Here is a 24087-nt window from a genome sequence, read left to right on the forward strand (position 1 = left end):
ACCCACCTAGGCCTGGGAGTCTAAAGTCTGACCTCTCTCTGCTCCATCAAAATGACAGATGTTTAATTTCATTTGTATTTCCTATATGCAAAGGGGAGGACAAAGGCGCTGAGACACAGCTATTCTCCAAAAGCTCCTGGCCTCCAAGGCTGAGCCTTAGGAAGAGCCGACAGCCACGCCTCAAGTCCCAAGGGCCAGAGCCGTGGGTGGTGGTGGGGGGGGCTAACCCCAGCTGAGGGGACTGGGAGGCTGCCTGGAAGGCTGGCTCAAGGTCATTCCACTTCTGGCAGGAAGAGCCCGCCTTCTGTAGCAAAGTCTTGGGTGTGATTCTGGCAGCCTTTCCCATAAACATAGCATTCTTCTCCCTCTCTTGGTCTCTCTCTCCCTATGAGCCAACGGACAAGGCAGAGACATGAAGCTGACTTCTGTGCTCCCGAGAGCTCAGAGTGGTGGCATCTCTGCAACAGACAGGACTGTGCCTCAGGTCCCACCTACACCCCTTTCTTCACACTAGGTCCTACAAAGAAAGATGTCATCCTTTTTAAAGGATGAGACAAATGAGCCCCTAAGCCACTTAAGGAAGACGGTAGGAGGTGGACTATGCAACCCCTGACCCCAAGCATAGAGTTCTTTCCACTAGGCCACATGGACGCACTCTTAAGAAACTCCAATCTGACACAAAATGTCCCAGAAGCACACACCAGCCCCGTGCAATGCGAAGTCACCACAACACAAAAGCACAAGACGCCTGCATACATGGAGCTTGCAGTTTGCCTGGGAGGTGTGTGAGCTGGAAGTTAACTAGCAATATTTTATTTCTATTGTGTGCATATTGTATGAATATCACATCTACATAATAACATGCTTTATATTAATTTTTATTAATATAATGTATATTTTTATGATACAAAATCAGTGTAATTTTATGTATGTGTGTGTGTGTGTATATATAGAGAGAAGGAAATGAAGAGAGGAGGGAGAGAGTAGAGTATGAACACAGAACATGCAGGTGGCAGTGGTAGCCATTCACAATGAGTGGGGCACACCCATGGGACTGTGCATCTATGTCCCCCACTGGGCACCGGGAAGCACCCCAGTCTGACTAGATGGAATGAGAAAGAAGTGAACAGTCTTTCGTCTTCTTGGGGAAGACTTCTGGGGAACTCCGAGATGGAGGCGAGCAGACAAGTCACCGATGGCCTTCCCTGCCCATGAAAACCCTTTGTCTGCTGTGGGTCTCATTCAAGACCCGCCCTGCCCAACCTCTCCAGTCCTCCTCCACTTTGCTGTCGCTCTGAGCTCTGAACCGTTGGCGCTGCCCCTGCCTGCTTCAGCTCCGCACTGCATGGCGTGGGTGCGCTAGTGAGCATGTGCATGAGCGTCTTCCCATCTGGTGTGTACTCAGCGAGTGTGTGTGTGTGTCTTCCTGTTCCTTCTCTCTCCATGGGGTGTGTGCAGGCGGACAGTCACTCCTCGTCCTGGCAGTGATGTTGCATGTCCTAGTCTCCAGGCAAGAGTCTGGCTGGGAGGCTGAAGGCAGCACTTACTGCCAAATGACTTGGCAGCTGCCACGATCACTTTCCTTGTCTGTAAAATGGGTGGGAAATAGCACTTCCTCCCAGGGATGTTGCAAGATGGTACAAAGCGCGCAGCTCACTGCCCAGTGCACGGTAAGTGCCCAGTCAGTGAGATCCAGGGGGAACCTCTGGTAGCAGGCGCAAAAACAGCAACAGCTGCATGGCTTGTCCCAGCTCATCCCCAGTGTCCGGCTGTAGAATGGGTACAACAATATGGCTTCTGCATGAGTTTCATGCAGGTTAGAATAATGCATGTAAAGAGGCTGGCATATAGTAGATGTTCAACTTGTTTTGTCAATGAGCAACAGCTCTATATATTTACATCCCTAGAGTGCCTTGGCCAATGTAATAGGTGCCCCACAAACCCCTCATTTATTGAGAAGAGAACCCCTTGTAATAATAACATGCATTCATGTGCATATAAACTAATTCCACTCGCACTTATAAAGAGAAAGAAAAACCAAATCCGGAGCTCCCCTTTTGGCAAAGGAACATCCAATCAGCAAGCATGGGGCTGCAGAGCTCTGCAGGCCAAGTCCTGGGGTCCTCGATTGCACATCTGTGGATATGCTTCCATCAGAAGGACTATTCAATCTGCCTCGCCTCATTTTTTAAAAGTTCACAGGTTTTTAGGCTCCAAAAGTATCATTACATTGAGAATGGAATTTTGCCTCCTCCACCATCAATGTAATAAAACCTTCAAGTCTGAGAGAAAGTCAGGAAAGTTCAAATGTCAACCAGGTTAACATTAAAATCGTTAGAAAACAGGAGCCGTAATTTGGGGATTGGAAAAGAGGTAGAATTCATGTTATAAGTGCAAGTGATCTGAAAATAGATGTTTATCTTGGCCATTTTCAGGGAAGTGACATCATATTGTGTGTCCACTGGGATATTAGTCCTACATTTTTCAATCCAGATTTTGGCACTGAAGTTGGCAAAATTAGACCATTTTGTTAAACTGATCTTCAAGGCGTACACCTCCCCAGCCCATTACAACAATCCTATGACACGACTCGAGAACAATGGGTGAAAAATACGCTATAAAACAGGAATGGCCTGCTTCATGTGAAGTGGATTTTATAGCACAGGTGTACCTGCATTTATCGATACTGTGAAGCAGCAAGATCGTGCTGCTATAAAGTATAACATTTGTTTAAAAACAGGGAAAGAGTAAAAGAAAAACATATCCACCTATTAATTTAAAAAATGCAATCACAGAAATTCTTAAGGCAATAGGACACTTTATAAAAACATTTGCCATTTTATATTTGACGTTTTATGCATTTGGTTGGGAGCTTCGACAGGTATGTGAAACATAACTGCAATTTGAGAGGAAGAAAAGAAAAGGGGGAAAAAAGCTTTGTTGAGCTGGGAAAGCAGTTTCCGTGCCCCACTCCAGAAAAAACAGATATGTAAGCGCCTGGAACCTGGAAACATGGTGGAAATGGCACGGTGGTGGTGGGCTTAGAGGTGGAGGGAGGGCTGCCCATTTGGGGTATGAATGGGAAAAGTTCTGAATAGGAAGTCCTGCAGGAGTTTTTATTGCCGATTTCCTTTCGGGAAGATGGCATTGTTTCTGCCTATAATGACCAGGGAAGGGTGTAAGTTAGCTGGGGCTGACAGCATCCTTCAAAGCTCCCGCAGGCTGTAGGAGCACGCCGTTCCATGTTTCTGTTCTTTGCCAGGCAGGTCTGGGCTATTTATAAGTAGGATCATGCTGGCACTGCAGTTTCGCTCCCCTAGAAAGGGATCTTGGCGTGATGTTTTGATTAAGAAAACGTTCTAACACAATGTAAGGGGGTATCTCCCTGCCTGCAGCACTCTATGTTTAAAAGTCAAATTCTTTCTCCTCCCATCGAGAACAGCTCCAAAAATACCCCTCTGGGCCATCAGGCCAGTGCACACCCCACCTGCCTGGCACGCCAGGGAGGGGCAGCTTTGAACAGCTTCCTCTCCTTCTCCTTGACACATTCTTTACCATAACCTGTTCTTCAGTGTCAGTGGACTTGGACACAATAGAATTCCATCCGTGAGTTAAAGCAGCATGCATTTACAGTGAGAATAAACAAATGTTTAAACATCCCATTATGGATTCCATTTCAATCTCTGCTCCCAGTTCTTCCTCGGCACCAAATGCTGTCCTCATGCTTGGTGCAGATGTTGTCACAGCTGCCCGCTCGCAGAGCTGACGGTACAGTGTGGGCTCCACCATGCAGGGTCCCAGGAGAGTGACCCAAGGAGACATAAAGCAAGGATGACTGAACTGCTGCCAGGGGGAGTCCCTCTAAGATGCAAATCTGAGCACAGCACTACGGTGCCCGTAGCCTGGCCATGGCTCCCTATTGCTGCTATCCAGGAAAACGTCCAAAATCCTTAACCTGGCATGGAGGGGCATGCTCACACAAGCTCTGCGTCACTGTCAAAGCTTGCCTCCCCCTGCCCTCCTCCTGCCACTGACAAGGTATGCTCCAGCCAGCCCTGCCAAGCTGCTTACAGAGGCCCCACAGCAAAGCACACTGTTTCAGGCTCCCCCCTTTAGAATTCTTGTCAGCCTGCCAAACTCCTCTTCATCCTTCAAAACCTTATGCAACTTCTCCCCCCTCTGTGAATCCTTCCCTGAGTCAACCACAGTCAATATCAAACCTTTTGCACAACACCTGCCTGTAAACATCCTTCTGACCTGTACTGCTTACTGCAGGGTCTTATCATAGTCCAGACGCATGTCTACATTTCTGCCCCAGGGAGCCCCCTGTCTGCTGGAGAGGTAAAGCTGGGGAGTCATTACATCTTTCATCTTCAGCACCTGGCACAGTGTCAGACATGGTAGATGTGGAGAGAAGAGCAGGACGGAGGGAAGATGGGGGTGGAAGGAAGGTTTAGATGGGGAGAAGGAGGTGACCCCCACCGGTACTACCTCTGTTTCAGATCAGAACCACAAAGCTACCTTCGGAGCTGCTGAATGAGATCCACGTGGGTTTTGCTTCTCCTGGCCTGAAAGCCAAGCTTCATACTGAGCAAACCAGTCATCACTTAAGCACATGCAAGTGCTTTCTACTCCATGAAATGCACTGTCACTAGGCACCTGCCGGGTGCCAAGAATCCAGAAAGTCTTAGCTTATTCAGAAAAGAAAGCAGAAGAGAAGAGGGATCCAGCCTCTCACTCTAGACAAACACTACTGTCCTTCTCTTGGATATTTAACTGGGGGCCTCTTGTTGATGTTATTAATGTGACATGACACCTCACGTTACATGCCCCCAGAATGACTACCTGGGGCCCCTCCACCATTCATGTATCATGTCCTGTATATATTGCCCTCCCTCTAACCAGACAGCCCGGGATTTGCAGTAGACTATGGAAACAGTAAAGGCATTACACAAATAGCCCAAACATGGGAAGAGGGCATAGAAAATGTGAAAACTTGTTTTGTGTTTAAAAATAAAGGCACTGTTACGTATATGGTTAGATTAAGGCATTGCGCTTGGCCAATGTCAGTCCGCTGTAAAAGCGCTGCTACCACACTCTCAGTCTAATAGAGATTTTGCTCATCTGGTCCTTTTGCCTCCAGGATGTGTGTTCACCAATATTTTTAAAACTCTTCCTCATCTGGAATTGACTTTTATGAGAGGATTTGCAGTGCCGTGGAAACGTCCCTAATCGCACCAATGAGTGTCTGACCCTGTGCCAGTCACTCAACCTCTTGAGTCTTCCCTGGATTTCTCCCTATTCTTACCCACAAAGCCAGGTGGAAGTGTATACAAGTATTTCTCTCTGTTATTGAAGTACTTACTCATTAACACCATGAACTTATATGAGAAAACTTAAAATGTTTATAAATGAACTTAAAGTGTTAAGTATTATGACAGTAGCTCAATAATAAAACCAGGGACAGGAAGAGAAGACAGAAGTGAATGTCTGTGTGCTGTCCTTTACATGAATGAGCCCTGGCACATGGCTCTGGGTGTACCCAGCCTCCTGAGGTTCCAACCAGACAAGTAAATACCCAAGTGGGACCTGTTTCCAACCGTGCAGAGTATAGGCAGCTTGCTGGATATCAATTAATCAAGGGGACCAATCACAGTGTAGGTAGCAGGATGGCTGCGGCTCCACTTCCGAGTACCACACCCCCAGGGCCAGCGCCAGGAAGTCAGTCCTCTCCCCACCCCTCTTTCCTGGTTTCTTGAGTTTGGCTGCAGAAAATTCCATTGGGAGATAATCGAGTACCTAGGCACCTGTGGACCCTTCCTTCATTTGCAATCTCTTCCACGTTTTTCAAAAGAAAGCTGTTCCTCTCCCTTGCATCCGGCTGGCATCTTTTCCAGTGATGGGGAGGGAGAGCCACTCGGGGTCCGCCAAGCACGATCCGGGTGCCTTACTCCAACAGTCACCTGACAGTTGAGCAAAGGCACCCAGAGGGCACCTTCAGTTCATGTAGAAAAGACGAAATGAAGGTAGCAGAGCTGGTCTCCCAGCCTGTCTCAGGAATGACCTACTAAAAAGAGGGTTCCTGTTAAGGGACTCGTTCCCACTCCAGCCCACACCCCAATAGCCCTGGCAGCGTGGGCTACTCAGGGCAAAGAGCACCAGGCTGCCTCGCTGGGGATCTTTTGATTCAAAAACAAGATAACCCTTTTGTCTCTCTCAGACCCCACATGCAGTCAAGCCCCACTCTGTCTCTCTGTCTCTCTGTCTCTCTCTCTCTCTCTCACACACACACGCTTGTTCTTCACGTTTTATGTTCCCAAGCAGCCCTAGTGCATCTCATGCCTGGAAATGTCTGGGTCTCCTGCTGGCTCAGTACTGTGACTTGGGGATTTTTTTAAAAGGTTCTTTTATTATAAGCCTAATGGGTCCTGCATTCGGGCTCCTGATAAAGAGGCAGCTTACTGGGTAAATAGCAAACAGCTTGAGAGCTTTTCGAGGCTTTACAACTCTGGTGAACTGCTCGCAGCGGCTCTAATTTTAACATGCTTGAGGTCAGCAAAAACAATAACAAGTGAGCATAAAGCATGCTTAATTCCAAGGTCTTCCCTGTGAAAAGTTGGGTGCATTAACTGGGATCTCTTGGCAGCCAACCCCCCGTTACAACTGTAACACATCATTTGGTTTATATTCAAATCAATGATTGGCACATAAAGCTCTAACAAATTTATTTATCTCCTAGCCTGCTTCTAAATAATGGCTTGCAAAGGCCATGGCTATTATTTTCTTGACTTACAGACCCAGAGCTGGACCCAGTAGAGTCTGGGGCACTGGTGCTGTGTATCGCTCACCACGGAAACTCCTGCTCGTGTCTAATTTTTCAGCAAAGAACGTTTCCTTTAAAAAAAAAAAAAAGCTGATCATATGGCCAAAAACACTAAAGATTTTAGTTTTAATAAGAACAGTGTGTCCTTAAAGCGGCATATTTAGCTGGCAGAATGTTAACTGCAAGGTAAGAGTGTTGTTTTATACCCTCAGTAACCAGACCAATTATCTGTAAAGTTTTTTCATATTTAATGCATCCCCAGTCCCCTCTCACCATCTGCCCTTCCCCCCTAACATTGTGGAATTTTTATGAGATAGGACAAAAATGAGCATTTCCCTTATTACCATCTCACTGTGGAAATCAAATATGCAAGGAAAGTAGTGTATATACTAATTAGTGCTGAATTCATGATTACTGTGCTCATTGATGGAGATACATTTGAATACATTCAACTCCTTAGGGAGAGGAGCTGGCTGTCCGGGAGAGTTTGAAAAAGTGCCCTCAGCCTCTTTTCTTCTTGAAATTAGGGATCTGTGGCCTACAGTGATGTTGTAAGGAGAAGATGCAAAGTGCCCGCAATTTCTTTAAATATAATTAATCAAGTGAAGCATGTAACCTAATGAATGTATTTGATATAAGCTACTGTTCAAATATGAGCTTTATCTCTGTCTGTGTTGGAATTGCTAAAAGGAAGGGACACCGTATCAGGCGTTGCTGTTTAAAATGTGACTCGGAGTCACACGTCAACTGTGTGCATGCTTGTCAAATTAAAAACTGACAGAAAGCTGCAAATTTTAATTGCTATAAATTAATAACAATTAGAATTTACAGGCTAATGGGATGGGCTTGGAGATGGAGAAGGTCGGTGCTCATAGGAGGTTCATTAACATGCATTCTCCTTTCTACAGGGGCTTTTGTCCTTACTTGTGTGACTTTACCAAGAGTCTCAAATATTATCTCCTTGGTGTGTTTTGTTCCAACTGCCAAACCCCATGAAAAGGTCTAGCCTGGGACAGCTATGAAGAGGTGAGTCTTCTTAATCATGATGCGCTTAAACCATGTTCAGGAGGTGGAGAGGGAAGCACAGCCTGCGTGGCCCTCCGTGTTCTCTGCTCTGTCTCCTTCTCCCAGGAAGGGGGCTGGTGCCGGGCTCATGCCTGCTTTATCGCCAAGGAGATCAGCTGCTCTCTAGGACTTGTGTGGATGCAAGCACTGAGGCCTGCTGCTGCCCCACTGAACTTTAAAAGGAAATGCTGGCTGCCTCTATCAAAACCCTCTTTGGCACCTGCTTGGAGATGCACCCGTGATCAGAGACGAAAGGCTGGTGGGCTTTCAAATGCACAGACTCGCTGTCCTGCTCGGAACCGGAGACCAGAGTGCTGGAATTACTGCCCAGCCTTCCGGAAAGGAGCCATATGACTTCGGGGACCAGCATCCCAGGCTCTGCCAATCCCTCTTACGGGTGGAAGGCCCTGAGAGTCCTCCATGCCCATTGCCCGTGTCTCTCCCTTGGGCACCTGCCTGGATGGCCAGCTGGCCCCCTGCTGGCCACCTCCACTGTGACATGGGGTTCCAGGATGCCTGCAGATACTGCCTCCCTCTGCTGTAACACAGGGGGCCGCGTGCCTGCTGACGAGTCAGGGCCACACAGGCCAGGAAGGCCCCCAACTAGCTCCATTGGCTGCAAAATCATGTACCTCTCAGCGAGCAGACCCTGGAATGCCTGGGCCGCTGTGGCTCCGCGGCCCTGCTCCGGCTGCCCAAACCAGCCTGAATCTCCAGCAGAAGCCAGTGAGAAGAGGCCTGATGGCCATCTTTAACCTCTATTTTCTGCTCCCATTCGGCCAGCTAAGTAATTTGGAAGTCTAACTTCACCTAAGTGTTAATGATGGAGCCGGGGAAGGGGCTGCAATGCGGCACCATGCCTGAGGAAGTACCAGTTGGGATCCCTATTGCAGCCATATGTGAGGCCAATGTTGCATGAATTAACATACGGCGGCTCAGGTTAACATATGTACAGTGAGAAATGACTAATGACTTATCACACTGATGTTATTTTTGGACCTTCCTCCTTGCATCCGACCTTTCAGAGAGGAACAAGTAAAAGCAGTTTATGCCTCAACTGTCCCGGTTCCCCACGAAAAAGGAGAAAAACGAAACCATATGCTTAGCAAAGAAAGGCAGGCGAGCCAGGGCGGCGGGCTGGAGGAGAAACAGCATGGGGTGGCGGCCGCCTGCAGCCCAGGCCAACGGGAAGCAGGGCTAGACAGCAGCGGGCCGGATGACAGATGCTCCCTGCACCATCCCACAGGCGACATTTAGTGCCCTCCGTGCCACGAGATACTGGGAATGCTGCAGGGGCACCAAAATTAGATTGGCAGGATGTGAAAAGAGTCAACTTTTTTGTTTAATGCCATCAATTTGTGATGGAGGAGACAGGTATTAGCTCAGGGACCTCTGCGGTCCCTGCTAGCTATTAGTTTCCTGCCCAGCTGCACCAAACCCTAGATTATGAATCTGCCACAGCAGTCATTCATCAGTTTCACAGTCCACCCCGCACACATTCCAGCAGCCCCAGAAACAGAGCATCTCAACACACTGACTCCAGCCACCGCACGCCTAAAACCCCAGTTATCAGCAGAAATAAATTTCATCATGTGTGCACGACGAGGTGATGAAACCGAGTATAAATTATACAGGTGCCAGCATGCTGATGGGCGGCGGTGCAGGGCGCCCAGCTCCCCATCTCTGGGCACTTCCTTTCTCTCTGCCGTCAAACAGGAAGCCTTAAAAGTTGGCCGGAGAGTTAATGGAATTACCTGTGGAAACATATTGCGGAGGTCAGGCCCAGCGTCGATTTGTCAGGCGGCCAGTGTCGGAGCGCTCACATCCACAGCCAGCATTTGTTTTCTTAACATGTTTTGTTTTTTTTTTCTTCCAGGATATGTAGCGGCAGAGGCCAAAGTCTATGAATTTCTGACTTTGCGCCCTGCTCATTGTTCGAGTTTCCGTGTTTTTGATGACCACTCTCTGCCGGCCGGGAATTCTCTTTGATGGGATTTCAGGTTTCGACAGCAAGACCTGTTTACTTTTCTCAATTCTGGGCCCAGAGAAAAACGATACTTCACTAATCCCCCCTTGGGAGAGCCCTCATCTTCTGGTCCTTGTTCGTCGGGAATGAAAGTTGGGTTGCAACTTTTTCAGAAGTCCCATCAGCCCTGGGATGGGACAATGGACAGAGCGAGGCCAGCGGGCAGCTGGGGCAAAGGAAAGCAGGCCCACGGAGCTCAGGCTCCCAGCGGCCGGCCAGCAGCCCGGCCCCTGCTGCCTGGAGCCCCATTTCCTGGGATGCATCCCCTCCAGAAACATTCACACTTAAAGGGCACGTGTGCACTCTTTGGCCCGTTAGATGCCAAAGTATCAATAATACCAACAAAAAGCAGAAAAAAAGGGGAGACCGTCATGGAGCCTTCATTACCTGGTTTCTTGTTTCTCGGGAAGCTCCTGGTGGTCCCTGTCATCCACAGAAAAACGGTCTAAGTGCTCTCACTGAGGGCTTCTGATGGGGATTCGAGCCAGTTCCAGGGGATCCTTTACAGCAATCAAAACAGTGATAATAATGAAAGTCTCCATCCCACTTGCCACCTAGGATCCCAGCACATAATTCTCCCTCCCAGCTCTGCCTCATCATTGTTGAACACTCATGACTGCTAATGCCCAGGAAGTGGTGGTGGCACGAGAAGTTTCAGTCCATTAAAATCAGTGAAAAATAGGTTGCGTGAAATGTGTTTAGTCCGGGGCACCCGATGGCCAACAGCCCCTCCTCCCATGCCCGACGTCCTGCAAGCTTCCCTGGGGTGCAGGGGCTGCCATGGAGGAGCGCGGGCACTGAGTGGCCAGCGTGTGACATGGCCCTGGTTTTTGGCTAACTACTAAGTAGTTTCTATAGTGATAATGATTTAGCACGTGCCCCTGTTGGGAATATATAAAATTAGAGAGAATTCCTGTTTACTTTGGTCCTCTTTCTGGAGTAATTACAGTAACTGCCAGTCATTCCTGTTCTGTTGCCCTGATTATTCTAGAGCCACAAGAATAACCCAGCTATTAAGGTTTAGTCATGTTAAGGAACATACGGCGAAGTGACAACTTGTCATTTTGGTGTCATCAGTGCTTCAGACCTTCTCTCATCGTGGATCCAACTTTCACAGTATCTCCGAGCACTTAACTGGAGCTGGTCGGGACGTGCAGCTGCCAAGGGCCACAGCAGTAAGTAGTTTCTAAAATAGTTTCCCCTTTAATTGTGGCAAAATTAAACTTGATATTAACTCGACAAAACCATGTGATTTAAAAATGTGCAGTTCATTCCAGCTGATCAGGAAAAGTCCTGACAGCCCCAGAGGAGATGAGCAGATCACCAGTGGTCGCCACCCTCCTACTTTCCATAGGAGGGACTTTCGGTTTCTTGGGTCAACATTGAGTTGGCAGGCCAGACACACACACACACACACACACACACACACACACACACACATACACGTGCACGCACAGAGGAACAACCACTAGAGATGATGTTACAGGATAAAATAGACGACAATGACATTCCAACTCCACTAACAGTTGGAGGTGCAAAGTGACTCCTCCTGTTTCTTATTTTCCACAATTTTGAAAGCAGGCATGCTTTCCTGGGTTTTAAGAAACTCTGATTGTGCATATCATGCAACGCTTGGAAAGATGTAAAACAAAATAACCTAGAAAGTGTTATCATTGAAAGCTGACAGCTATGCAGTTCTGCTGGAGAGAAATCACTGAGGTGAGGAAAAATAAGGGCAACATGATATTGATACCTGCTTAAGTGGAAGTAATTGTAAGAGTCGGCACTTCAGTAAACCCTGTTTTCCTTACTCCACGTCCTGCTTCTCGCTGTAGTTAAGGCTCCCCATGTGGCCTACAGTGCAAAATGCTTGATGACTCATGGAGCAGATCAGAGCGGGCAGGCAGACCCTTCGGCATCAGAGCCGGAGTTGGCGGCCCAGGGGCAGATAAGCTGGCATGCAGGACATCCTCCCATCACAGGAAAGGGGCCGCCAAGGGCTGGCTGCTAGTGCTTGGTGACATGGTGCTGGTGCAGGGCAGCAGCAGAGATGGGGCAGAAGAGGACCCAGGTTGTCCAGGAGGCCTCCAACTCTTCTAGCATAGCCTGGAAGATCCACATCCCCTTACCCATGGGATACCAAATCAATGGTCAGCCAGTGCAGGGACTCAAAACGCAGACAGCTTGGCCCTGATGCGCATGGCTCTGGGACCAAAGGAAGAAGATGAGAGCAAGTGACCAGGAATCAGTAGGCTGACTGGCCGCCCACTGCATCTTTGGAATGGGGGCTGGGAGGGGGGCAGGTCAAACAACACAACAGTGAAACACATGGGTAACTTATTATTTAATTGATGGCTTTGTTTCTTAGAGCAGTTTTAGGTTCACAGAAAAGTCAAGCAGAAAATGCAGAGAGGTGCCCTGCGCCGTCTCATCCACCCCTCCCCAGCTCCCCGGTCATCACCAGCGTGCTGTAGTGTGGTATATCTTATAGCTGATGCACCAGTATCAGTTCATTATTATTAACTGAAGTCCACGACTTACATTAGAGTCACTCTTTACATTATGCATTCTATGGGTTTTGACAAGTTCACAGGTCAGTTACCCCCCATTACAGCGTCGCAGAGCACTGCTCTTAGGTCCCTGTGCTCCACCTATTCAGCCTCTGCTCCCCACAAGCACACACGTTTTTAAACCCCGTCAGAGTGCTCACACGCACCAAGGGCATCCTGAGACCACCACCTTTGCTTACCCAATCTCACAACAACATAGCAGCAAGTTATTGCCGGAGTCTCCCTTTAACAGACGAGCACGGGGCACAGAGAATGCGTGACTTGCCCGCAGGCATGAAGCTGCGGAAGGGCTGAAGTGAGACCCGCCATCCGGCCCTGCGTGCTGGGCATGCCGCGAGGGCAGACGTGTGGTCGGCATGGTGCTGCGTCTGAGTGTGGGGCAGGGCAGGAAAGCAACAGTCATGCTGTCTGCACATGCCACTGGCAATTAAATGCAACTGGTTAAAAATGTTCTGCATGACACAGCTCCATGTCAAAAGCTGAAGGTGTTGGTCCTTCTCCAGAAAGAGCCTTGGGTGCAACCCAGGCCAGGGAGGCACCAGGCGGTCTCTACTCACCTCTCCTAACCTGGGCCTTCTCCTGCTGCCCTGGCAGGTCCCAGCAACCCCACCCCCACCCCACGCCTCACCTACTTGCTGCTATTGTTGGAGGCAGGCTGGTGCCACCAGGTGGGTCTACAAACAGCATGGGTGTCTGGCCAGCGCTCCTTGGTAGGAGAGGCGGGGGAGGAAGCGCCGGTCTTCACTTCGCTGCTGGAGGAACAGGATGGAGGAAGACCAAGGCTCTTTTCAGAGCACCCACTGGCCTGGACCCAGTCAACTACTTCATGGCAATTAGTGGGTTGCGGCTTGTTTGATGAGGACCAGGAGGAGGTGCCCCCTTCCCACTGGGCTTCTTCCTCTATTAGATGACGGCCTCCATCAGCCTGCTTATAAAAAGCCAGATTCCCCTAAAGAAGAGAGGTCCCCTGCCCACACAGATTTATGAGCAGATCCCCGCAATGACCCTGGGGCCTGACCGCTCTTGGGGACCCAGCATGGAGGCCCATCCTGTTTATTTGTGAGACCAGCCGGCAGGCACAGGTCTCGGCTGCACGACTTAGCGCTTCTTTCAAAGCTGACCACCTCTGTCCCCTCACCTGACCCACCCCTGAGCTGGAGCCTGCCTCATCCCCCACTGTTCCAAAAGCCTTTTAAGCTTGAAATCACACACACTGACTGGACACCCCTGGACTCGGGCTGCTCGGCCATCAGGGAACCCTTTGCTCAGTCCTTCCTCTCTCCCTTAACTTAGATGACAACCTCCCAGGGAAAAGTTACTGTGGCCCTGAAAGGAGAGGAGGCTCTTCCCCAGTACGCAGAGGCCTGATGACACTCGGAGCGTGCAGGCCAACAGGGCAGGACCAGAGGAGAGAGGTGGAGAAGCCCAGGAGGGAGGTGGACCGTTCGAGCAGGGAGACATGATCAGGAAGGCCCTCCACGGACCCTTCCTGACACAGGGGGCTGGCAGAAAGAGAAATGGGCTGTCCCAGCTCACAGATGGCAGGCCACCCACCTTCCATTCAAACCTGTACTGAGGACACACTTTCTTCAGGCCCTGAACTAGTTTCTAGGCACCCAGTCATGGTCAAGCAAAGGGAACAGGCATGTGAGGAGACACAAGGCACTGATTTCTACACCAGTAACTGGTGTGTAAGGTTTAAAAGCCGGGATTTCCTTCCATGTGAGATGGCCGCTTGTCAGTTGCTCCAGCCTGGAAGAAGGGATTATCTAAACAAGTTCTTCCTGCTACTGTTATCCTGTAAGATGGTATAAGAGATAAAAAGGGTCTTGGTGACAAAGACAGTTTTCGGCATCCTGTATTTACATAGTTCAAGAGCTCGTAGGTGCAAGGCTGGTCCAGAGCCAATGTGCTCGTGTCAGGAGGGGTCACCTGGCTCGACTGGGGTGACCATGAGACGTGAGACTCACTTTTTGAAAGGACACATCTAAGGATTGTTCCATGGTGGACACTTAGGAAAACTCTGGGTTTGGTTCCGCATCCTACTACTGGTAGGAACTGTCCGTCACTCTGTGTACCCCAACCCCTGAGTCCCTGTTACTCCAAGCTCCCCAGTTCTACCAAAGGCAGTTTTCTGGAGCCTCTGACAAATTTATTCCACCACCGTGTGAGCTCTGAGAAATTCCCAACGGCTGTTTGGACAGCAGGACCACATTTATGTAAGCCCATCATAACCACCTCATGGTCTAAATGGCTTTTAATTTGATGTGAAAATGGAATGATGCAGCCTCTTCATCTTCTGTTTTCTTACCTGTAATGGGAAGATCCTATTACAACCTACTTCAGAGAGACGCTGGCATGGCGATTCAGGCTTGCCAGAAAAAACAGGGCACCTGGTTAAAAAAAGACTTTCAGATACACACGAAGAGCTTTTTAATGTATGTCCCAAATATTGCGGGGACGTGCATCGACTAAAAAAAAGAATCGTTCTTCTGAAATTCAAATTTAACCAAGCATCCAGTATTTTTATTTTCTAAGTCTGGCACCCCTAATTAAATTACACACAACACTTTGCACAGTGCTGGGCATATGCACGAGCTCAGTGACTGTCCCTGTGGGCTGTGGCCCGGGCTCTCGGGGACCACCCCTCCTCATCCCTCAGGCTCTGGTGCTGCCAGCGTCCCCTGGCTCCTGCCTCACCGCTCCCCCACCTCCACGTCTACACGGCCCACTACCCTTCTCCTTGTGCTTCTCACGACTCAGGACCCGCCCTAAATGAAGGGGTTCCCACCCGGGGACGAAGGAATGCATGAACGTCAGCCACTGGGCGTCTCCTGGGCTGGGCCCGGTGCTGAAGTCACGAACAAGGTGGCGCCCCCTCCAGATGCTCACATTTTACTAGGTGACACGGACAGATGAAGAGAATGTTTCCATGCAATTGGTGAATGTGCATGCACAGAGGACCCTGGGGCGCTCAGCCCTCCTGAAGGTCCAGGGAAGTATCTCAAATTGGAAACCAGTGGATGCCAGGAAGTTAACAGAGCTGCCAAAGAAGGCCCCTCTCAAGCTGGCAAGGCCCGGCTCCACCATCCCTTCCATCCAGGGAGGGAGGAGGTGGTAGACAGCTGAAATGGCCTAGCTGATCTCACGCCAGCAAACTTCTGATCCCGGGGGGCTGTGGCCGCCTGCTTGGAGCTGCACAGAGAAACCTGTCCAGCTTGTGTCCCCACCCAGGCCCACAGGAAGGCGCCTTTTTCTGAAGGCTCACGTCCCAGCAGGAGAGCCACTGCACCTTGCTGGGCAGTGCTGACTGGATGTGGCCAGAAGCTTGGGGGGAGGTGGAGATAGTCACTGGCCTGTGCCCGGAGTGGTGAGGAACCGACACTGCTGCCCAGATGCCATGCTGGGTTTCGCTTGCCTCCTGCCTCCTCCGGGCAAGGTAGACACTGGGCTGCATTTGCTCTTGGAACAGCTATGACATCTGCCTGTGAAATGGATGGGAAGGACACAGCCCCCATGGCTGGGACTCCACAAGGAGGAAACTTGAGCTTGGCCTGTAAAGCAAGGCCCTTACATTACCCATCAGCCTTTTCCAGGAGGCACCTGGGTGTGTTGCACAGACCTGACTGCCACATGGGGGCTCAGCCTGCAGCCGAGGAGCACCTTCCTGTCTGCTACTTTCAGCAGCCGGCATTCAGGATTACATTTTAGGAATAGAAGGAATTATCTGGTATATTTATAGATGGGATGCTTATGTGTACAGATTCATTCTATCCACTCAACACTTAGGAACTACAGGCACAGAACCAAATGACTCACTAGATAGAGCCAGAGGGGTGTGAGTATTGTGTGTGTGCGTGTGTGTGAGTGTGGTGTGTGTACATGTGAGGTTGTGTGCACACATAAGGCATGTATGCATGTGTGGCTGTGTGTGCGGCTGGGTGCACATATGTACACGTGTGTGCTTCAGGTCTCCTTAGGAGCGCCTGAGTGTTTATGGAGAAATGCCCCAAGACACGGATCCTGTACATGCTTGGGCTGGTGTTAAGTCCTTTTGGGCAAGAAGTTCGCTGACCCCAGCCTGGAAGTCAGAATTCATGAAGTGGAGCTTAGAAGGAAAGGGTGCTGAGAGCAGCCTCCCTCCCCTATTCACACCCCGAGCCCCACAGGCCCCGGGCGGGACACTGGCACAGAGCTGGCCTGGGGCTACAGCCGTGGGGCTGGGTTCTGGAGATCTGGATTCTGGAGAGCCTTAGTGAGTGGCTTTTAACAAGCACCCAGGGAGAAGCCCCCAGGGGCCAATAGTAAGTGAGGGAAGCTTTCTTCCAGAGAAAGTGGCCAGGACCAGGGTGCAGCGGCATTCACCTTGATGGCTTCAGTTGCTCTCCTCGGCGGAAGTGTGCATGGGCAGCAGTGTGGGCCTTCCGCTCGCCTGGGCTCCAACCCTTCGGGGCCAAGTGCCCCGATTATCTGGGAGGCCCCAAGAGTGGCAGTGTGATCCTATGCAGAGGGACTCGGGTCCTAACCCATCATTCCTTCTCTTCCACATGCTCTTCCTAGGAAAGGGGTCCCCCCTGCAGTGGGACAGTGTCCCTGCTCCGGGCCTCCAAGAACAGCAAAGTATTTCTCTTGTTAAAAACAGTAGTCATGGACTTCCTGCCACTCAGGCCAGGGGCAGCCAGAGCAAGTGGGACCAAGCAAAGCAGAGGCCAGGCAGGGACCAGGCAGGGCCGTGGGCTCAGCAAACCTGTGTGTGCTGGGGGCTCACAGCCTGCACATGCTCAGGCCCTCAGGACCCAGGCAGGACCAGCCCCGAGGCCTGCGTGGAGACGGTGGACAGCGTGGGGCATCCCTCCTGCAGATCTCCTGTTGCTTCCATCTTGTGGCATTCTGTGCACCTCACAGACGTGCGCTGTTAAATCTTCAGTGGCTTTCCCTGTAGGCACACCCAGAGGAAGGTCACATGGTCACTTTGGAAGGGAGATGGGCAGGTAACCTACTAAAATTTCACCAACAGCTGCCAGGGGAAGGGGTGAGCTTTGCGGTGGTCTTCAGCCATCCCCTGTGATAAACATCCCCATTTAAGGATAGAATCAACAAAAGGAGGTTCAGATCACTCAAACGCCCTTGGCAACTGTCCAGAGCTTCCACAGCCAGGGTCCTTGAGGCTGAGACCCCCCCACAAAGAAGAATGCTGGCGGGTGCCAGCTGGGCACGGGTGGCTCCAGGGCCATTTCTCAGTGGCACTGGGTGCAGCCCTGCCCAAGGACCAACCAGATACTAGAAGCCCCCCAATTTAGCACTCTGGGGACTGCGCAGGGGAGCATGTCCCAGGGCCCACACACAGCCCACTCCACCCCAGCACAGCACAGCCGGACACCCTGGCTGGCTCGGTACCGAGAAACTGCTTAGTGGCTTGTGGCTGACTGTGCACACCTGCTTCAAGTGGGTGTCAGAGGAGGAAAGCCCGGACCTGGGGGATTCCCAGTGCCACTGTCCCTGTGCATGTGCTCCTAACAGCTGCTGGGACATGGCTCATTCTCCACAGGCTGTGGGCTCATGGGCCTGGTGGCAGAGCCCCATCCCTGAGTGCTGGCCTCCTATGAACCGTTGCTTTTGTGGAATGAAATGCAGGTAATTCCTAAGTCACGAGTTCATCAAAGAAAATCAGAATGGCAGCTCTCCAGGCCGTGTGTACACAACCCCTGCACAAACCCGAGCGGGAGGAGGGCTGGGCAACAGCAACACCCCACCTATTAGAGGCCATCGAAGGAAGACCAAGAAGCAGCTCGGCCCAACCTCTCGAGCAGGGCCCTCCAGGTCTGGCAGGTGTGGGAATGGAGAAAGCGAGTTCTTCCAGCGGCCTTCCTGGAGGAGCCCGATTTGGCTGGGCATTCAGCAGACTTGTTAACTCTTTCCTGATTATGATGCCAGTGAATGGACCAACCCTGCCATCTGCCCCCCACGCCTCAGTTTACCCTGAGCGATGTACGAACAATCTGACATGTGAATAAAGTTCTATAGTTTATACCTTTTTGCATGTGTTGTTCTGTCATCCCCCAAACCTGGGAGGTACGGTGGCTCTTCTCACATTTTCTCTGGTGAGGAAACTGAGGTGCCTGCCAGGTGTATGACTTCCCAGCAGTCTCAGGAGCAGACCAGCAGGTGTCACCACTTCTGTGATAAACAGCCAAAACTGCTGGAGGAATCCGGGGGCTCCAAAAGCTGCCCCCGTGCACCCCCTGTCCTCCCTTTCTTTCTCTTCCTTGGAGGACAAAGAGAAGACACCGTGTGCCTAGTAGCCACAGAGGTTCCAGGCATCTCGCTCGCCCCTCAGAGAATCTCCTCTTGTCCAGGCATGAGCAGAGGGAGGGTTGATGGAGGGGAACCAGCATGAGTGAAATCTGCATCCGTGCTGACCAAGACAGAAGGAAAACAGTCATGAAACAGAACTTAGGTCTGATGTCAGGTTCTGACTTTCATGCAGCTACATCTGAAAATTTGAAGTCCAAAATATTTGCAATGAAGCTCTCTCATTACCAAATTGAATAGCTATGCCTCTCATTTCATACAATGGGCATGTTCCTGAGAAACTCCACGAGAAGAGAATTCTTAAAAATCAAATTATATTTTTCAAAGTACTTGGAGAGCTTTCTATTTAAAAGAATCCCACAAGGAGTCCTCCCTTAGAATGAAGAATCCTATTGTAATGCAAACGATCACCTCCTAATTTGCCTGTTTTCTAAATTCAAATAAACTCCAGTTTATTCACCATGGTTAAAGAACAGGGTCTTGTGGTTAATTGAATTTTCATGTTAATCTGGAATCACCATACATACCATGGGTTGATCACCAATTTTCATGAAACAAGAATATAAAAAAATACAATAAAATATACTTTGCAACAAAATGAAATGATGCTGAACGTAATTACTTTTTCTTTGCTAATCCAAATGCATTCAAGACCTCAAAGTGCCCGGCAGTCATGGGGTCTGTTCACCCTTATCCCGGCGCAAACCTGAGTGTCCAGAACGGGATTAGGCCGACATATACTGACACCAGGTCATGACCTGGGAGCTTCACTTTTGACAAAGGTCTTTTGAATATTTCTTTTCTTTCATTCTTCTCAGTTAAAAAAAAAAATCGGAGTTCTGAGCTTGGTATTTCATGTCCTGGCAATGTGCAGTCTCCCACGCTGGATTGTTTGAATATGCAGCTGATAACATCTGTTCAGGTAGGCCCCCTTTCCAGAAAGCCAGTCAGATTCAGAAAAATAAAGCAAGACTTAGCTGTTCTTCTTGGCTTGCTGTCTAATGACGTGTGGGAAAGGCCGACAACTCTGGAATATACCGTGCTTCCAGACAGTGCCTGCCCCAAGAATAGACCATGATCCTGATTTCATATAATGATGAAGGAAATGATTCATTTCTAAAGCTAAGTGCACAGTATCCATTCCCCATCCACGAGGCAAAGTCTTATCCCTTTGCTTCTTTCCAAATACCCTTTTAACCACACCATGGGCTTGAACATGTTAAGCACATTCCAGCCAGGTTCTCGATTCTTTAAAATCCATTCAGTTCCCTGTGGTTTGTTAGGACTGCTTTTCCAAGGAGTCCTGCAACCATATATTCCTATTTAAGCAAATAAGGTTAGCTACGTTTTGCCATTCACAATTCAACAGTCCTCCTAAATTAATTTTTCCAAACGTAATTCAAATAAAAGCTTGGTTACCACTACTGTGTTCTGAGCCACAAGATTGAATAAGGCATCTGAATAAAAATGTGTATTACAACCTTCTTTAATATTTAAGCATGACATTCATTGATTTGTATCTTGTTTTCTGCAAACATTGACAACGTGATAAAATAAATCATAAGAACAAAATATAGTGGTAACATCTTTTATGGACTTCACATAGTCATCAATCTCAAGCTGTGAGTGAATTATCAGTACAGCAAAAAGATCTATGTTTTAAGAGCTCCAATAGCACACTGGCTGGAGGTTTTTCACAAGCAAACTCAAGGCGAGTGACTGATAAGCATCATTATTATTTTCTGAGAGTCTAGTTTACGGTGTGTTGTGAAGGTGTTGGCATATATGTTTTGGAAGCAAAGGTTTGATCAATTCTAAGTAGACATCTGCTAACATATAAAAAATATAACAAGGCTTCCTGCTGAGCGGCGTTGTAACACCCATCACCCCAAGTCAGTGGGGCAAGCCCCATGTTGTGTTTCTGATTATGTTTAATACAGAATTAACATTTCTTAATGTAATATGCCATGTATGAAACTTGTATCCATAGCTGTTTGGACACCTTCCCCATTTTGTGTTTTGACTTTTTGCAACATCACTGCACTTTTTTTTTTTTTTACAAAAGCTTTGAATTTTCATAAAGTTGCAACCTCTTGGACATGCCATAGACAGAAAAACTGGGGAGCAATATTATGTTCTGAGAGTAACCCAACTTACAGCTGGTACCCGATAAGAGTTTAGGGAAATGGAAGAGGCGGGAAGCTGTAGCGTTACCACAGGAAAGTTCTGTAAAATCTTCAAAGCCTACAGAGGCAAGTCTGTGTCCACACCGTGACCTCCTGGCGACACAGAGCCTTTCAGGGGATGACCCAGCTCTGCACCTTCACAGCTGCACATTTGCAAACATCTGAACGAGTGTCTTCCACACTGCTTTTGTTCTTTTAGCATCATGTTCTGAAAGAAAAGCCACACTTTCTTCCCTGTTAATGCTGGCCCTCAATAGAGCTTAAAGCTTTAAGGCTCCCCACCAATAAGGGGAACGCTGGCTGCGCCCAGTGCAGCTGCCGAGAGCTGCAGAGGATGATGGAGCAAGATGACCCAAATCATTATTAGCATCTGCTCCCACGCAGGCCTGGTGGGCAGAGGAGTAATCTAAAAATCCGAGAACGACGTTCCACAAAACACACCAGCTTTGGTCGACTTCCCAGAGCTTTCTGTCTGGGAAATGGGTGAATGAAAGCTTTGGGCAGGGGTTGTGGGGCATGGGGGGAGGGGTGGCTTCCCCTTCAGAACTGCAGGAGTAAATATTGAGATGTTTTCTGACAAGCGGAATATATGTGTTTTCCCACAAAGTCCCACAGTGCTTTGCACTCCATAAATATAACTCCTCTTCCTTTGCAACTTGAACTCCATGAAATATGAGGCCACAGTCCGCCAAGGCGCCAGGGCACGTTCATTGGTCTGGAATTGAAGCCATACCTCATTTACATAGGTGGATGCTATCCATCACCCTCGCAATTACTTCAAGTCAATTACACCATTCGAAAGTATCTCCTCTCCGAGGCATGTTGCATTATTACCACCTACTTTTCGTAAAATTATACTCACTCTCCGGCTAGTTGAGTCACGTGGTGAAGGTTTTTCTCTTTTTTCTTTTCGTTATTCTAACCAATTAAAGTCACTATGATTTTCTTTACTCGGCCTAAGAGAAATACCATCAGTATTATTGCTTGTTTGACATTTTGGTTTTCCATTTGTTAAATTTTATTAGCAATATTGGAAATGTGAACTACTGTGTCTTAGGGGCCACGGTGCTCTTTTGAGGGGTTTGTGCGCTGTCTGTGTCGCTATATACATCCACTGTAAACCTTTCAGCGTCTGCATCTCAGTGGGGACTGTTCAAGTGCCACCATGTAGGCAAGCGGGAGAGAAGTCATAGCTAATGCAGAATATGCCACTGGCAGCACCAAAGAAATACGGAGGGTGGGATGGGCCAGGGATCCCCCGGCCTGAAAGGCTGCTGCATGGAGGCCCCTGATTTCTAGGATCATAAAAAATGAAACCTCTGCCCATCCCAGCTCACTCTAGATGCAGAAACTCTGACAAACATGCGGCAGAGGCTTTAGTGAGTTGGCTGATAACCAAACTCAGGTCCATTTACTGAGAAGTACACCTTATATTTTATTTACTGCTTTTCCTTTTCTAAATAGGGAAACCAGGAAATGGCAGGAAATACCTCACCTGAATGGGTGTAGGAAAATTGTTAGCTAGGCCCCAGTAGGCGTAACACCTCCACTGCCACCCAAGCTCACCCACGCCTGCCATGCAGTCACTGAACTGGGAAGGCTGCCTTACCCTTCCAGAGGCTCCCCACACAGACTGCTGACTCAGTCACGTATTTTCCAGGGATACCTAATTAACCTTCCTGAGATGTAATTAATTTGCTGAGTTTGGCTGGGGTGGTAGTGTTAGTCGTGTTGGTGTGGGGACTAGGTCATTAAAAATAATCTAGAACAGTGGCTCCGTGAGGGCCTGGGCTGTGTATATTGTGCTCTTTGTACACCCCCAGTACCGAGAAGAGTGTCTGGTGTACAGTAGGTATTCGATAAGTACCTGTGGAATGAATGAACCCACCAGTCACCTGATCCGGCTGCAGCTCTCCCTTGCTAAGTCAATACGCCTGGATGCACCTGTTGGCTTTGAACCTCTCTACCTCTGTTTCATCAGCTATAAAATGGGGTTATTAATAGTGCCTTTCTCAAACGGCTGCTCTTAGATGAAGTAATCATATGTGCAATGTGTATATCTGTACATACCCACACATATGTCTGTATGGGTATGTGTATGTGACTGTACTTTAGGGAAAGACACACAGAGAGAAAAGAGAGAAAATGGCATGTAGCTTGCTCTGAAAAAAGGACACTATTATTAATTTTATTTGGCCTTAGCATTTATTACAACGAGTTACCATGGCTTACTGAGCTTACGCAGCCTTAAATGCACCTTAAGATCCTGTTGATGTCTGTTTTCTATTTCTAGAAAGATCATGAAGGAAATCCAGGCTTTGGGACAGGCCAGTGTGTCCCCAGCAATTCCCTGCATATTACCATTCCATGCCGTCCCACCATTAGAAAAATCTAAACTGAAGAACACTGGGAAAGAGCACGGAAGACAAGGTCTATGAACTCTTTGCTCCTGTGTGTGAATGATACATTAGGAATTTTTTTCTTTCTGAATACTAATATATAATTCTTGCAGGAAAAGAACCGTGTGCCCCTTGTTATTGTGGTGGCCTGAAAAATAATCTATCATACAGCATCAATATTCACTTAATAAAGGAGGAAGTTCGCATCGCTTATGGCACTTCTATTTGCTTTCCCCAGCTTATAGATATTACGTGAAAGAGTTGGTCCGGCAGCATCTATGCCTTGTCAGTCATTTAATTAAGCAAAGACAGCTTGCTATTCATTTTATTTCTGTATATGTTAATGTTAAAAACTAATAGAAAACAGCTAGTAAATTGTCCCCTGCATATATTGGACACAGCAACAATTACTCTGGCAGAGAAGATATAATAAAAGAGGAAATTTTAATAGTATATTTACTCCATTTATTCTCTTGGGCTTCTGTTTCAAGGTACTGTAGAAATTAACAATTGCTTCTTCTCATTGTTTTTGATGGTCTTTTTCTATTATGCTCCTACCTGACTTAAAATAAAAAATAATTTAAGCTTCCATTTTTTTATTCAATTTTATGGTGCCCTGAGATTTGTATTCCAGGCACGAGTAAGAACTGAGAAAAATCAGAAAATAACCCAGGGCTTTTCCTTCTTGTTCCTCTGACAGCTGGTT

Source organism: Manis pentadactyla, chromosome 14, assembly GCF_030020395.1.
Source record: "Manis pentadactyla isolate mManPen7 chromosome 14, mManPen7.hap1, whole genome shotgun sequence".
Classification (NCBI taxonomy): domain Eukaryota; kingdom Metazoa; phylum Chordata; class Mammalia; order Pholidota; family Manidae; genus Manis; species Manis pentadactyla.